At 60.2% G+C, this 11641-nt stretch overlaps 1 non-coding gene across 1 annotated transcript; it reads right to left on the reverse strand.

Annotated features, from left to right (window-relative positions):
• Positions 1-560: 560 nt before the first annotated feature.
• LOC142794409 (small subunit ribosomal RNA) lies at positions 561-2375 on the reverse strand. Its single transcript, XR_012892316.1, has one exon. It is a non-coding gene; the product is annotated as a small subunit ribosomal RNA (ribosomal RNA).
• Between the last annotated feature and the right edge of the window lie 9266 nt (positions 2376-11641).

Genomic DNA, 11641 nt, shown 5'->3' on the forward strand with positions numbered 1-11641 from the left:
AGGACGCGGAGGCGCTTGCCGCGGACGGCGGGACGGTATGCACTGGTGCACAGCGGACCCGTCACATCGCCAGTTCCTTGACCGACCGCCGACGCTTGTGCCGTTCCTCTCGTACTTGGCAGTCGCCGCGCGATTGTCGGGTCTCGTTCTTGCACGCTCGAACGGTCGGGAGGGCACTCGGCTGGCGTTTCGGGAACGCGCAGCCTCGCCTTCTACCGACGTAACCACGACTCGCCGTTCGCGCTCCGCCGCTCCTGTTTACAGTACTAGGCGGTCCCGCAGCGGTCGGGTCGCGCATTTCGAGCGCTTCGAGCCACGGTGCAGTGGCGGGTCGAAAGCCGACCTATGAGTGCGTTGCGCCGTTTGTACCCGCGTCCGCCACCTGGCCGACCGTCCAAGGTCGCGGTGTTGGCGTCCGCTGGGCGCAACAATTTGTCACGGGGTGCCGCTCCACATTCAGGCAGCCCCGTGGGGAAAAGCCGACCCCGCGTCCAAACGGGGTCAGCGGCAGAAAGTGTCGGGCGCAGACGCAGCTGAGGCGCTCACCCTTCACAATCCGTTAATGATCCTTCCGCAGGTTCACCTACGGAAACCTTGTTACGACTTTTACTTCCTCTAAATGATCAAGTTTGGTCATCTTTCCAACAGACCGGCGCAACCGAAAGGCCGCGCCGGACATCGGTCCGAAGACCTCACTAAATCATTCAATCGGTAGTAGCGACGGGCGGTGTGTACAAAGGGCAGGGACGTAATCAACGCGAGCTTATGACTCGCGCTTACTGGGAATTCCTCGTTCAAGGGGAACAATTGCAAGCCCCTATCCCAATCACGAAAGAAGTTCCACGGGTTACCCAGTCTTTTCAGACAGGGATAAAGACACGCTGCTTCCTTCAGTGTAGCGCGCGTGCGGCCCCGGACATCTAAGGGCATCACAGACCTGTTATTGCTCTGTTTCGTGCGGCTAGGAGCCGCTTGTCCCTCTAAGAAGGTTGTAAGGTGCTGGGAACCCCGCACCTATTTAATAGGCTAGAGTCTCGTTCGTTATCGGAATTAACCAGACAAATCGCTCCACCAACTAAGAACGGCCATGCACCACCATCCACCGAATCAAGAAAGAGCTCTCAATCTGTCAATCCTCCCAGTGTCCGGGCCGGGTAAGTTTTCCCGTGTTGAGTCAAATTAAGCCGCAGGCTCCACTCCTGGTGGTGCCCTTCCGTCAATTCCTTTAAGTTTCAGCTTTGCAACCATACTTCCCCCGGAACCCAAATACTTTGGTTTCCCGGAAGCTGCCCGCCGAGTCATTTGAGTAACTCAGGCGGATCGCTGGTTGGCATCGTTTATGGTCAGAACTAGGGCGGTATCTGATCGCCTTCGAACCTCTGACTTTCGTTCTTGATCAATGAAAACATTCTTGGCAAATGCTTTCGCAGTAGTTCGTCTTGCGACGGTCCAAGAATTTCACCTCTAGCGCCGCAATACGAATGCCCCCGTCCGTCCCTCTTAATCATTACCTCGTATTCCAAAAACCAACAGAACAGAAACGAGGTCTTGTTCTATTATTCCATGCAAGTTTATTCAGGCGACTCGCCTGCGTTGAGCACTCTAATTTTTTCAAAGTAAAAGCACCGGCCATCTCGAGGCACACAATGAAGTGCACCAAGAAAGAACCGGCATGATGTTCAGTCCGAGCCGTCGCATCGGGTAGATGCACTACTCGTCTGGAACTGAGATCCAACTACGAGCTTTTTAACCGCAGCAGCTTTAGTATACGCTATTGGAGCTGGAATTACCGCGGCTGCTGGCACCAGACTTGCCCTCCAATTGATCCTCGTTAAAGGATTTAGAGTGTACTCATTTCAATTACGGGGCCTCAAAAGAGTCCCGTATTGTTATTTTTCGTCACTACCTCCCCGTGCCGGGAGTGGGTAATTTGCGCGCCTGCTGCCTTCCTTGGATGTGGTAGCCGTTTCTCAGGCTCCCTCTCCGGAATCGAACCCTGATTCTCCGTTACCCGTAACAACCATGGTAAGCAAGTAACCTACCATCGAAAGTTGATAAGGCAGACACTTGAAAGAAACGTCGCCGGCTCGTGGCCATGCGATCAGCACAAAGTTATCCAGAGTCACCACACAATACGGGCCGAAACCCGATCGATCTTGGTCTAATAAAAGCACCCGTTACCCAAAGGGCTCCAGGCTCACTGCATGTATTAGCTCTAGAATTGCCACAGTTATCCAAGTAGGAAGAAACGATCTAAGGAACCATAACTGATTTAATGAGCCATTCGCGGTTTCGCCTTATTTCGGCATGTACTTAGACATGCATGGCTTAATCTTTGAGACAAGCATATGATTACTGGCAGGATCAACCAGGTAATCGTTCGACTGCGCGTCCGTCCTCGCCCTCGGCGGGCCGGACGCAGTCTGTGTGCGGCGGAGGCCACCTTCAGGCGCCCCAACACGCTTATTTTGCACTCCGAGATGACGGCGTTCGAGCTCGCTACGGCACAACCTTCCCGAAAGACGAGTGGGAGCCGTGCGGCAAGAAGCACGTTCATGCTCGCTCTTTTTCGTTGCATCGACTCGGTCGCGCCGTGCGGGTTGCCCAAGCCCGCTGCACTGTCGGTGGACCGGCCGGAACTAGCAACGGAGCCGAGACTGCAAAGCCGCCAGACGACGGGTCACGCCCGCGTCTTCGGCGCTTTCGCATCTGAATCGCCCGAGGACGACACGGAACACACCTCGATATCGTGGTAAAACGGCACCGTCCGACAACCAGCCCCTAACGCATCAAGCGGATGAGGCTGCAGACGACTGCCGTGGATTCCCCTGGAGCAGACCCGAGGACACGCTTGACGAGGCCGAAGCCCGCCGCATATCAGACACCCGGTCGCTTTCGCGTACGCCGCTCACGAGAACCCCCACATAATAGCAGCGATAAGTACCCAGACCTCCTTGGGCCCTAATACGAGCGTACTCGAGAAAATTTCACCGCGGGTGTGCCCCGAAACGTGTGGCATGTTGAGCGTGCCACAAGTCTACGTCGCTCTCAAACCCGCCGAGGTCGTAGAATTTGCGACCCTACTCACGAAATTCCCACCGAGGATACGGCCGCAAACGTACCGCACCTTGGGTAGGCCACGAGTTTGTGCAACACTACGCTGACGGCACAGCACCGAGGTCGTGCGCGCACGCACGGGAAAATTCCGCCGCGGTTTCTGCCGAAAACGTGAGGCACCACGACTCTCCGCAAGTTCGCGTCGACTGCGAAAGACCGAAGTCGTGAACGACGTGTCCGCTACTCGCCGCCGACACGCTGGACACCAAACGTACAACGACTCGACGGCGTCGTAGAGGCCCACGACGCGGTTTTCCTTAACGACGTCTCGGCGTGGCACCGACAGGTTAGAACGGCCGACCAACGTTCCCTGTCCGCCGTTCGGCTCAGTCGAAGGGCTCGGCGACTTCGGCAACGCTGCGAAGCCGCACGGTGACGCACGCCATGTCCCCATTTTTTTTTTTCTTTCTGCGTCTGCCGGGGTGCCCCTATAATAGCAGCGATAAGCACCCAGACCGCCGTGGGTCGCTCGCCCCGGCTGACGTGGTTTTTCGTACTCCTGCGGCGGTCGCCGTCAAGCACGTCCAAATACGCTACTTTCGTGGGCGCATTCACGCTCTTTCGCTTCGCCGGAGTGCCAGCACTCACTCTGCCAAAAACGGCGAACATCCGAGCGGCGGTTCCCACTTTTGCGTCGGCGTCGCAAACCCCGCCCCGGCAGACGAGGTTTGCCGTACTCGTGCGACGGTGGCCGGCGGGCACGTCGAAAGACGCCGATATCGTGCGCGAATTGGCGCACCTTGGCTTCACCGGAGTGCCGCCACTGACTCCTCCAAAAACGGCGAAGATCCGAGCGGCGCTTCCCACTTTCGCATCGGCGTCCCGAACTCCGCCCCGGCTGACGCGGTTTACCGTACTCGTGCGACGGTCGCCGGCGAGCACGTGGAAAGACGCCGATATCGTGCCCGAATCGGCTCCGTTCGGCTTCGCCGGAGTGCCAGCACTGGCTCGGCGAAAGACGACGAACATCCGAGCGACGGTTCTCACTATTGCGTACGCGTCGCAAACCCCGCCCCGGCAGACGCACTTTGCCGTACTCGTGCGACGGTCGCCGGCGAGCACGTAGAAAGACGCCGATATCGTGCCGGAATCGGCCCCGTTTGGCTTCGCCGGAGTGCCAGCACTCACTCGGCCACAAACGGCGAACATCCGAGCGGCGGTTCCCACTTAGCCGTCGGCGTCCCGAACTCCGCCCCGGCAGACGCGGTTGCCGAGCTCGTGCGACTAGCGACCGCGAAGCCGTCTCGCGACGCCGCTTTCGTGCGCGGCTCCCACTGCGACCTGGGTCACCCGAGGTCGACGAGCAAAAAAGAATGTCGAAAAAAATTTTTTTTTTTTTTGCGTCTGCCGGGGTGCCCCTATAATAGCAGCGATAAGCACCCAGACCGCCATGGGTCGCTCGCCCCGGCTGACGTGGTTTTTCGTTTTCCTGCGGTGGTCGTCGTCAAGCACGTCCAAACACGCCACTTTCGTGGGCGCATTCGCGCTCTTTCGCTTCGCCGGAGTGCCAGCACTCACTCTGCCAAAAACGGCGAACATCCGAGCGGCGGTTCCCACTTTTGCGTCGGCGTCGCAAACCCCGCCCCGGCAGACGAGGTTTGCCGTACTCGTGCGACGGTGGCCGGCGGGCACGTCGAAAGACGCCGATATCGTGCGCGAATTGGCGCACCTTGGCTTCACCGGAGTGCCGCCACTGACTCCTCCAAAAACGGCGAAGATCCGAGCGGCGCTTCCCACTTTCGCATCGGCGTCCCGAACTCCGCCCCGGCTGACGCGGTTTACCGTACTCGTGCGACGGTCGCCGGCGAGCACGTGGAAAGACGCCGATATCGTGCCCGAATCGGCTCCGTTCGGCTTCGCCGGATTGCCAGCACTGGCTCGGCGAAAGACGACGAACATCCGAGCGACGGTTCTCACTATTGCGTACGCGTCGCAAACCCCGCCCCGGCAGACGCACTTTGCCGTACTCGTGCGACGGTCGCCGGCGAGCACGTAGAAAGACGCCGATATCGTGCCGGAATCGGCCCCGTTTGGCTTCGCCGGAGTGCCAGCACTCACTCGGCCACAAACGGCGAACATCCGAGCGGCGGTTCCCACTTAGCCGTCGGCGTCCCGAACTCCGCCCCGGCAGACGCGGTTGCCGAGCTCGTGCGACTAGCGACCGCGAAGCCGTCTCGCGACGCCGCTTTCGTGCGCGGCTCCCACTGCGACCTGGGTCACCCGAGGTCGACGAGCAAAAAAGAATGTCGAAAAAAATTTTTTTTTTTTTTTTGCGTCTGCCGGGGTGCCCCTATAATAGCAGCGATAAGCACCCAGACCGCCATGGGTCGCTCGCCCCGGCTGACGTGGTTTTTCGTTTTCCTGCGGTGGTCGTCGTCAAGCACGTCCAAACACGCCACTTTCGTGGGCGCATTCGCGCTCTTTCGCTTCGCCGGAGTGCCAGCACTCACTCTGCCAAAAACGGCGAACATCCTAGTGGCGGTTCCCACTTTTGCGTCGGCGTCGCCAACCCCGCCCCGGCATACGCGGTTTGCCGTACTCGTGCGGCGGTGGCCGGCGGGCACGTCGAAAGACACCGATATCGTGCGCGAGTCGATGCTTCTTGGTCTCGCAGGAGGGCCGCCACTCACTCCTGCAAAAACGGCGAAGATCCGAGCGGCGCTTCCCACTTTTTCGTCGGCGTCGCAAACCTCGCCCCGGCAGACGCGCTTTGCCGTACTCGTGCGACGGTCGCCGGCGAGCACGTCGAAATACGCCGATATCGTGCCCGAATCGGCCCCGTTTCGCTTCGCCGGAGTGCCAGCACTCGCTCGGCCAAAGACGACGAACATCCGAGCGACGGTTCCCACTATTGCGTACGCGTCGCGAACCCCGCCCCGGCAGACGCGGTTTGCCGTACTCGTGCGGCGGTGGCCGGCGGGCACGTCGAAAGACGCCGATATCGTGCACGAATTGGCGCTCCTTGGCTTCACCGGAGTGCCAGCACTCACTCGGCCAAAAACGGCGAACATCCGAGCAGCGGTACCCACTTAGCCGTCGGCATCCCGAACTCCGCGCCGGCTGACGCGGTTGCCGAGCTCGTGCGACTAGCGACCGCGAACGCGTCTCGCGACGCCGCTTTCGTGCGCGGCTCCCATTGCGACCTGGGTTACCCGAGCTCGACCAGCAAAAAAGAAGGTCGAAAATTTTTTTTTTTTTTTCTGCGTCTGCCGGGGTGCCCCTATAATAGCAGCGATAAGCACCCAGACCGCCGTGTGTCGCTCGCCCCGGCTGACGTGGTTTTTCGTACTCCTGCAGCGGTCGCCGTCACGCACGTCCAAATACGCCACTTTCGTGGGCGCATTCGCGCTCTTTCGCGTCGCCGGAGTGCCAGCACTCACTCTGCCAAAAACGGCCAACATCCGAGCGGCGGTTCCCACTTTTGCGTCGGCGTCGTAAACCCCGCCCCGGCAGACGCGGTTTGCCCTACTCGTGCGACGGTCGCCGGCGAGCGCGTCGAAAGACGCCGATATCGTGCGCTAATTGGCGCTCCCTGGCTTCTCCGGAGTGCCGCCACTCACTCCTCCAAAAACGGCGAAGATCCGAGCGGCGTTCTCCACTTTCGCATCGGCGTCCCGAACTCCGCCCGGGCTGACGCGGTTTACCGTACTCGTGCGACGGTCGCCGGCGGGCACGTCGAAAGACGCCGATATCGTGCCGTAATCGGCCCCGTTTGGCTTCGCCCGTGTGCCAGCACTCACTCGGCCAAAAACGGCGAACATCCGAGCAGCGTTTCCCACTTTCGCATCGGCGTCCCGAAGCCCGCCCCGGCAGACGCGGTTTGCCCTACTCGAGCGACGGTCGCCGGCGATCACGTCGAAAGGCGCCGAATTCGTGCACGAATCGATGCTTCTTGGTCTCGCAGGAGGGCCGCCACTCACTCCTGCAAAAACGGCGAAGATCCGAGTTGCGCTTCCCACTTTTTCGTCGGCGTCCCGAACTACGCCCCGGCTGACGCGGTTTACCGTACTCGTGCGACGGTCGCCGGCGGGCACTTCAAAATACGCCGATTTCGTGGGCGCATTCACGCTGTTTCGCTTCCCCGGAGTGCCAACACTCACTCTGCCGAAAGCGGCGATCATCCGAGCGGCGGTTCCCACTTTTGCGTCGGCTTCGCAAACGGCGCCCCGGCAGACGCGCTCGTGCGACGTACTCGTGCGACGGTCGCCGGCGAGCACGTCGAAAGACGCCGATATCGTGCTCGAATCGACCCCGTTTCGCTTCGCCGGAGTGCTGCCAGTCACGGCGCAGAAAACGGCGAACAAGTGTTTTTTTTTTTTTTTTCCTAGAATTTGTGTTATAGAAGGCACATTTGATATCGGACGATAATTTTCAACTTTATCACGCGCACCGATTTTCGTGTAGAGGTTTGCAAGTTTATGGGAATTTCTCCACTTGGAATAATGCGATTTAGTAGTACTACGAGAACTTCATGGATGTACTCAAGGGTACGGGGCAAGTCAGTTACGTCAACACCTGCAGATTTTTTACACTTCAAACTGAAAATTGTTGGTTGTGAGTCCTCGTGTGATATTAAAGGCCGATTCGCTAACACATAGAACAAAGAAAGAAAGGAAGAAAAAACGCCCGCGCTCGCTCAAGAAACCTGGGTTCGCAACAAGTGGCAACAACAAGCAACCGAGCGAGTGCGCCAAAACCCGTGGCGGCCGAACAAACGCGAAGTCCCAACCGCGTCAGCCGGGGCGGCACGGGACAGGAAAAATCACTTCAGCCGGGGCGGCGGGGCACCGAATAAACCTCGTCACCTCGTCGCAGGATAAAAGAGGAAACAAAAAGTCTAAACAGCGTCTGCTGGAGCGAATGCGTAATAAAACAACAACAACAACAAAAAAAAAAAACACCCGCGCTCAAGAAGTCTGCAATCACCACAAAAGGCGACTGTGACCGAGCAGCGTCAGCCGGGGCCGTGCGGAAACGGAAAAACCGCGACTACCGGGGCGTCGAGGCACCGAAAAATCCACTTCAGCCGCGGCGAAAAAAAAAAACAAAAAGAAAGACGGAGGGGGGGGGGGGGGAACCACGTCTGCCGGGGCGAAGGAAAAAAAAAAAACGCGTCTGCCGGGGCGAGCCCGGGTGCGGCACCACCGGGAAAACTGTGGCAAACAGACATGGCGATCGAGTGAGTGGGCCGCCAGCCAGGCTCAGCCAAAAAGTGCAAAGTCCGAACTGCGTCAGCCGGGGCGGCAAAAACCACGTCAGCCGGGGCGGCGCAAAAAACCGCGTCTGCCGGGGCGGCACGAAACCGCGTCAGCCGGGGCGGCGCGAAAACTGCGTCAGCCGGGGCGAAAGAAAAAAAAAAAAAACGCGTCTGCCGGGGCGAGCCCGGGTGCGGCACCACCGGGAAAACTGTGGCAAACAGACATGGCGATCGAGTGAGTGGGCCGCCAGCCAGGCACAGCCGAAAAGTGCAAAGTCCGAACCGTGTCAGCCGGGGCGGCAAAAAACCGCGTCAGCCGGGGCGGCGCAAAAAACCGCGTCTGCCGGGGCGGCACGAAACCGCGTCTGCCGGGGCGGCGCGAAAACTGCGTCAGCCGGGGCGAGCCCGGGTGCGGCACCACCGGGAAAACTGTGGCAAACAGACATGGCGATCGAGTGAGTGGGCCGCCAGCCAGGCTCAGCCAAAAAGTGCCAAGTCCGAACTGCGTCAGCCGGGGCGGCAAAAAACCGCGTCAGCCGGGGCGGCGCAAAAAACCGCGTCTGCCGGGGCGGCGCGAAAACCGCGTCTGCCGGGGCGGCGCGAAAACTGCGTCAGCCGGGGCGAAAGAAAAAAAAAAACGCGTCTGCCGGGGCGAGCCCGGGTGCGGCACCACCGGGAAAACTGTGGCAAACAGACATGGCGATCGAGTGAGTGGGCCGCCAGCCAGGCACAGCCGAAAAGTGCTAAGTCCGAACTGCGTCAGCTGGGGCGGCAAAAAACCGCGTCTGCCGGGGCGGCACGAAACCGCGTCAGCCGGGGCGGCGCGAAAACCGCGTCTGCCGGGGCGGCACGAAACCGCGTCAGCCGGGGCGGCGCGAAAACTGCGTCAGCCGGGGCGAGCCCGGGTGCGGCACCACCGGGAAAACTGTGGCAAACAGACATGGCGATCGAGTGAGTGGGCCGCCAGCCAGGCACAGCCGAAAAGTGCTAAGTCCGAACTGCGTCAGCCGGGGCGGCAAAAACCGCGTCAGCCGGGGCGGCGCGAAAACCGCGTCTGCCGGGGCGGCACGAAACCGCGTCAGCCGGGGCGGCGCGAAAACTGCGTCAGCCGGGGCGAGCCCGGGTGCGGCACCACCGGGAAAACTGTGGCTAACAGACATGGCGATCGAGTGAGTGGGCCACCAGCCAGGCTCAGCCAAAAAGTGCTAAGTCCGAACTGCGTCAGCCGGGGCGGCAAAAACCGCGTCAGCCGGGGCGGCGCAAAAAACCGCGTCTGCCGGGGCGGCACGAAACCGCGTCAGCCGGGGCGGCGCGAAAACTGCGTCAGCCGGGGCGAAAGAAAAAAAAAAAACGCGTCTGCCGGGGCGAGCCCGGGTGCGGCACCACCGGGAAAACTGTGGCAAACAGACATGGCGATCGAGTGAGTGGGCCGCCAGCCAGGCACAGCCGAAAAGTGCCAAGTCCGAACTGCGTCAGCCGGGGCGGCAAAAAACCGCGTCAGCCGGGGCGGCGCAAAAAACCGCGTCTGCCGGGGCGGCACGAAACCGCGTCAGCCGGGGCGGCGCGAAAACTGCGTCAGCCGGGGCGAGCCCGGGTGCGGCACCACCGGGAAAACTGTGGCAAACAGACATGGCGATCGAGTGAGTGGGCCGCCAGCCAGGCTCAGCCAAAAAGTGCCAAGTCCGAACTGCGTCAGCCGGGGCGGCGCAAAAAACCGCGTCTGCCGGGGCGGCGCGAAAACCGCGTCTGCCGGGGCGGCGCGAAAACTGCGTCAGCCGGGGCGAAAGAAAAAAAAAACGCGTCTGCCGGGGCGGCAAAAAACCGCGTCTGCCGGGGCGGCACGAAACCGCGTCAGCCGGGGCGGCGCGAAAACCGCGTCTGCCGGGGCGGCACGAAACCGCGTCAGCCGGGGCGAGCCCGGGTGCGGCACCACCGGGAAAACTGTGGCAAACAGACATGGCGATCGAGTGAGTGGGCCGCCAGCCAGGCACAGCCGAAAAGTGCTAAGTCCGAACTGCGTCAGCCGGGGCGGCAAAAACCGCGTCAGCCGGGGCGGCGCAAAAACCGCGTCTGCCGGGGCGAATGCAAAAAAAACAAAGAAAAAAGCCCGCGCTTAATCAAAAGAAAACAAAGAAAAAAGCTTGCGCTTAATCAAAAGAAAACAAACAAAAAAAGTTCGCGCTTAAGCCTGGCGGTGGAACCACCGGGGCAAACAGACCTGGCGATCGAGTGAGTGGGCCGCCAGCCGGGGTGAGCCAAAAAGTGCAAAGTCGGAACCGCGTCAGCCGGGGCGGCGCGAAAACCGCGTCAGCCGGGGCGGCGCAAAAACTGCGTCAGCCGGGGCGGCACGGAAAAACGAAAACCGCGTCAGCCGGGGCGGCACGGAAAAACGAAAACCACGTCAGCCGGGGCGACATCAAAATGAGGAAAAAAAAAAAAACTGCCTTAGGACACCTGCGTACACTTTCATGCGTTTGGGCATATCTCTCTGTAACACGCGCGCCCCTCGTTACGCGCGGCACTCTGTTTTCTCCGACACCCATATTTCGGCGGCATGTGGCACGCGCGCCCGTCCCTACGCACGGCACACCGCAGTGCTTTCTCGATATTTTTCTTTTCCTCCAACACCGTCATCTATAGGCTTTTAGTGACCTGTTGCTCGTGGCAAAAGTTCGCTAGCTCTGACACCTCTTGCATGCGCACCGTTTTTGCGCACGGTGCTATGCCGCAAAGCACGGCAGTCGCATGCGTTTCTCTCAGGCACCTCTTTTTTGACACAACGCTGTGGTGCTTAGAAACACACCCGCCGCTTTTGCGCACAGAACTCCACCGTACAGCACGGTAGTCACGTTTGTTCCACACGAACAGCAGTGTGCATCGTGCTACGACACTTTGAAAGCTTTTTCTTCCGAGTCTCGACCGCGCTGTTCCTTTCGTACTTGGCGCGGTTTTGGGACCAGCTTTGTTTTAAACCCCTACTGCGCGCCGTTCCTTTCGTACTTGGCGCGGTTCAGGGTTTGTTTCGAGCCCTTAGCCGCGCTGTTCCCTCCGTACTTGGCGCGGTTTAGGGTCGAGCTTTGTCTCGAGCCCTCTCCGCGCCGTTCCTTCCGTACTTGGCGCGGTTTAGGGTTTGTTTCGAGCCCTTAGCCGCGCTGTTCCCTCCGTACTTGGCGCGGTTTAGGGTTTGTTTCGAGCCCTTAGCCGCGCTGTTCCCTCCGTACTTGGCGCGGTTTAGGGTCGAGCTTTGTCTCGAGCCCTCTCCGCGCCGTTCCTTCCGTACTTGGCGCGGTTTAGGGCCGAGCTTTGTCTCGAGCCCCTACCGCGCGG

Source organism: Rhipicephalus microplus, unplaced genomic scaffold (genome assembly GCF_043290135.1).
Source record: "Rhipicephalus microplus isolate Deutch F79 unplaced genomic scaffold, USDA_Rmic scaffold_419, whole genome shotgun sequence".
Classification (NCBI taxonomy): Eukaryota; Metazoa; Arthropoda; class Arachnida; order Ixodida; family Ixodidae; genus Rhipicephalus; species Rhipicephalus microplus.